At 37.7% G+C, this 5,544-nt stretch overlaps 1 pseudogene; it reads left to right on the top strand.

Moving 5' to 3' along the window:
• The first annotated feature begins 1,876 nt into the window (after positions 1 to 1,876).
• Positions 1,877 to 2,620, top strand: LOC110588823 (annotated as a pseudogene).
• Positions 2,621 to 5,544: the final 2,924 nt, after the last annotated feature.

Here is a 5,544-nt window from a genome sequence, read left to right as displayed (position 1 = left end):
GCCATGACACAAGATCTCAGAAGTCAAGAGAGAAGAGGATAAAAATCAAAGTTGAAGTGTTAGCCACGAAAAGAAATGACTTATTTCTGAGATAGATAGAAATGAAAGAAGGGGGCGCCTGGGTGGCTCAGTTGGTTAAGCGACTGCCTTCGGCTCAGGTCATGATCCTGGAGTCCTGGGATCAAGTCCCGCATCGGGCTCCCTGCTCAGCAGGGGGTCTGCTTCTCCCTCTGCCCTCTTCCCTCTCGTGCTCTCTGTCTCTCATTCTCTCTCTCTCAAATAAATAAATAAAATCTTTAAAAAAAAAAAAAAGAAATGAAAGAAGGATAGAGATTAAGATGTTCTGAGGTATTGGGAGACAATCCTCTATTATAAGTCTCCCTGGTTTCTGTAAAAGAGGCACTGGGTGTCCTTTGCTCTGGACTATCTTTTCAAGGATAACAAATAGCCCTGGAACATACAGAATGTTTCTTATGGTGCAAAGAGCAGGCATGCTTACTTCCCATTATAAAAAATTTAGGTTCCCTAAGCTCAGGGTTCTTCTGTAATGCAACCCAGTGCATGTACAGGTGTCATGTGACACTCTTCATGTCACACTAACGAAACTGAGGTTCAGGGAACCAATGTAAAAATGCTAATATTTCAACTGCTCTATTGCTGTGAATAAAAACTTAACCTCTGACTGAGGAATCTCATGTTTTCTACCAGTATCTATGAAACTGGCTAACTTACCAGTCTGCAAGTAAGTTAAAATCTCAGACTCTTCATGCTTCTTGATGTAAAGTAGGGACAAAAAAAGTGAAACATTAAAGCTTGATAACTTATTTTTTCCTAATGAAGAATGAAGAGAGGTCTTCTGTTGAGGAAGGCAAGGAGAGTGGGGGGGAGGCTCAATATGAGTGATTTTAGATAAAAGTCACTGTGAGAAAAAGGAAAGAAAGCAAACTGGAAATGAACACCTCCACTTGCCCTGTTCCTTCCACCAGTTCACAAATACTGTTGACTTTTTTGCCGAATTTATATTAATTTCCTATCCTCTCCAATGCTATAGTTCCATTTGGTTCTGGCCCTGTACTTCTTTTCTGGACTATTTCAATAATCTCTCCAAAGAAACTCTCTTTGCACCAACCTAACCTACTAATAGATTAATCTTATCATATCATTCTTCTATTTACAAGATACTGAAAATTACACTAATGGCATGATCACTTTAATTTTTTTTAAATTGTGAAATATATTATACATCCTAAAGTATAAAACATATAAGTATTATTTAATGAATAAAATGAATATCCTGTACCCACCATTCAGTTTAAGAAATAGAACACTATGAGTACCGTAAAATGCTCGTGTTCCCTCCCAAGTCACATCTCTCCCATTCCCTCCTCCAGAGGTGACTTGCACCCTGAATTTTGGGTTACTTTCTTTTTTCAAAATAGATTACTACCGTATACCTATATATGTATCCCTAAAGAATATACTGCTGATGAATGGATAAACAAGATGTGATTGATATATATGTATGTATGTGTGTGTATACACACACACACACACACAATGGAATATTCTTCGGCCTTAAAAGGAATGAAATCATTCTAGTTAAAATCCTCCTATGGCTTCCTATTGCCAAGAGCATAGAACTTTTAGCATGTCAATCATGGCCTTCATAATCACTTCCCTCTACTACCTTTCTAGTCCTACCTCTAACACCAACCCTAGAACTGTATGTCCCTAGCTGACATACAACTTGTTACTTCTACAGCCTTATACTTTCCTACCTTTTACTATGTTTCCCCTTTACCTGGAATATATTCCCCACCATTCAGTAGCTTCTTTAAATGTGCTTTTCAGCTCGGAGGTGGTAGGCTGCTTCAGGATGAAGCTGAACATCTCTTTCCCAGCTACTGGCTGACAGAAACTCATTGAAGTGGACGATGAACGCAAACTTTTTGCTTTTTATGAGAAGTGTATGGCCACAGAAGTGGATGCTGATGCTCTGGGTGAAGAATGGAAGGGTTATGTGGTCCGAATCAGTCCTGGCAATGACAAACAAGGCTTCCCCATGGAGCAGGTTGTCTTGACCCATGGCCGTGTCTGCCTGCTGCTGAGTAAGGGGCATTCCTGCTATAGACCAAGGAGGACTGGAGAGAGAGCGCAAATCTGTTTGGAGTTGCACTGTGGATGCCAATCATAGTGCTCTCAACTTGGCTATTGTGAAAAATAGAAAGGGGAGAGGGATATTCCTGGACTTACTGATACTACTGTGCCTCGTTGCCTGGGGCCCAACAGAGCCAACAGAATCCGAAAACTTTACAATCTCTCTAAAGATGATGTCCGCCAGTATGTTGTGGGAAAGCCCTTAAACAAAGATGAGAAACCTAGAACCAAAGCTCCCAAGATTCAGTGTCTTGTTACTCCATGTGTCCTCTAACACAAACGTCCCCATATTGCTCTGAAGAAACAGCACACTAAGAGAAGTAAGAGGCTGCAGAATACATTAAACTTTTGGCCAAGAGAATGAAGGAGGCCAAAGAAAAAGACCAGGAACAGATTTCCAAGAGACAGAGTTTGTCCTCTCTGAGAGCTTCTACCCCTGAAGTCTGAGTCCAGTCAAAAATGAGATTTTCTAAGAGTGACGAATAAATAAGATCAGACATCAAAAAAAAAAAAAAAAGTGTTTTCAGATGCAACCTCCTCCATGAAGCATTCCTGTTCCCTAGCCAGACAGAAAAGATCTTTCCTTCATCCGAAATGACACAGCACTTCACCTGAATTTCCCATATAGTGTACATTTTCTACCATTATATTTCTACTCTAACTGCCTGATAACCTTTTTAATCACTTTCATCTATTGGTTTCAGTGACACGGCACTCTCCTCATTTTCAACCTATCTTTCTCTAACTGATGTTTCTTAGTATTTTTCACTGGGTTTTCCTTTGTCCATCTCTTAAATATTGAATTCCTCAGGGTCCTACTCAGAGTCCTCCAAGATCTCTTCTCTTTAGATCCTCCCTGCAAAACACCCCATCTACTCCAATTACTACCTAACATGCTGATGACTCTTAAGTCACTAGCCCTCCTTTCCCTCCTGAGCAGCTAGTTTATATATCTACCTTCTACTGGCCATCTTCCACACTAACATGAAGTTTACCATTTATAAAAGTGAATTCATATTCTTCCTTTTCTGGCTCCTTTCATGATTCCAATCACACTGAATGGAAGCACTATCCACCTAATTACCTAAGTTAGAAACTTGTCAATTTTACTACTATATATTTCTTCCACAAACTCCACATCCTATCAGTCATCAATTCTGTCGCTGTTACTAGTTAAAATTTCAAAAATTCATCTAGTTCTTTCTAACTCTACTGCTACCAAAATAGTTTATGACTCAAACACATCTGAACCAATTACCCAGAAGGTCCTTACTTTGTATCCTTGTCTCTAATCTAACTTCTTCCAACCCATTCTCCATACTGCTGCCAGCAAAAACAGCAACGAGAATCATGCCATTTCTCTGAAAAGTCTTAAAGACTTTGCATTGCACCAAGGATGAAATTCCAATACTAGATAAGACCATGCAAGAAATACTCCTTGCTCACACCTCCAGCTTCATCTCTGAACACTGAAGTCTTAGAGTCCCATGAGTCATGCCACGTTCTCTAGTTCCTCTTTGCCTTTGTACATACTTCATATGAAATGTACTTACCTAGCCCCACATCTATTTCCCTAACATGTCACGGGGGTAACGCTTATACATGTTATGCCTCAGGTTAGCCAAAACTTTCTCCGGTAAGCTTTCCCCAACACCAGACTCCACAAAGATTTGGTTAGATGGCCAAACCTAATTCCACCACACGTACTTTCAGAGTACCCTGTACGTTCCCCAAGCATAGTACTAATCAACTTACATACTTAGATTTTAATTACCTATTTACTTGTCAGTGTCCCCCACAAGACTGAAATCGACTTGAGCCCCGACAGGTAACTTAATTACTCTTATAGAACATAGTAGATGTTTTATAAATATTTGTTGTCAAATCAATGAATCAATGTCTTATCTCTGCTAAATAAGAAGGTATGTCACTCAATGGCAAAATCTGAGTACGATAAATCTGCAATCACCATATACTATGCTCAAAAAAACAAGAATTAAAAAAAATTTCACAAAAGTCAAATAAGGCTTAAATTTCAAAGAACATGATCTGCATTCAAAATGATGGTTCAAAATGCTAAGAAAAGAACCCCAAGAGTCACACAGTCCAAACTCCTGCCTTTAATCAAGTAAAATATAATCAATCCCTCAATTATATATGACCAAGTATTTATAAATTGTTGTTAGCAATATTATTTAAAGTAACATGTGAAGTTACAAAATTAGATATATAGAATCCCAAATAAGATGTAAAAATAAAAATTGACTCTAAGAGGCATCCATATTAGGAAAGAAATTAAACCATCACTATTTGCAGGTAACATGATATTATACATAGAATATCCTAAAGACTTCACCAACACACTACTGGAAGTAATACATAAATTCAGGAAGATTGCAGGATACAAAATTAATACCCAGAAATTGGTAGCTTTTCTATACATTAATAACAAAGTAGCAGAAAGTGAAATTAAGAAAATAATCCCATTTACAAATGCACCAAAAAGAAAAAAGTACCTCAGAACTTAACCAAAGAGGTGAAAGATCTGCCCTCTGAAAACTACAAAACATTGGTGAAAAAAACTGAAGACGACCCAAACAAATGGAAAGATATTCCATGCTCATGAACTGGAAGAACCAATATTGTTAAAATGTCCATACTACCCAAAGCAATCTACAGATTCAATGTAATCCCTATGAAAATACCAGTAGCATTTTTCACAGAACTAGAACAAAAAATCCTAAAATTTGTATGGAACCAAAAAAGACCTGGAATAGGCAAAGTAATTTTGAGGAAGAAGAACAAAGCTGAAGGTACTAATCCCAGATTTCAAGATATACTACAAAGCTGTAGTAGTCAAAACAGTATGGTACTGCCACAAATACAGACACATAGATTCACGGAACAGAATAGACAGCCCAGAAATAAACTCACACTTCATCTATGACTAAGAAGATAATATACAACAGGGAAAAGACAGTCTCTTCAACAAATGGTGCTAGGAAAACTGGACAGGTATATGCAAAAGAAAGAAACTGGACCACTTTCTTACACCTTTCACAAAAATAAACTCAAGTGGATTAAAGACCTAAATATGAGACCTGAAACCATAAAAATCCTAGAAGAGAACACAGGCAGTAATGTCTCTGACATCAATCATAGTAACATTTTTCTAGGCATGTCTAAGGCAAAGGAAACAAAAGTAAAAAATAAACCATTGGGACTGCATAAAAATAAAAAGCTTTTTTACACAGTGAAGGAAACCAACAACAAAAAAGGCAACCTACTGAATGGAAGAAGATATTTGCAAATGACATATCTGATAAGGGTTTTATATCCAAAATATATAAGTAACTTACACTACTAAACACCAAAAAACCTCCAAAT

The sequence above is a fragment of the Neomonachus schauinslandi genome, chromosome 10, assembly GCF_002201575.2.
Source record: "Neomonachus schauinslandi chromosome 10, ASM220157v2, whole genome shotgun sequence".
NCBI classification, from domain to species: Eukaryota; Metazoa; Chordata; class Mammalia; order Carnivora; family Phocidae; genus Neomonachus; species Neomonachus schauinslandi.
This window is presented reverse-complemented; position numbering and strand designations above follow the sequence as displayed.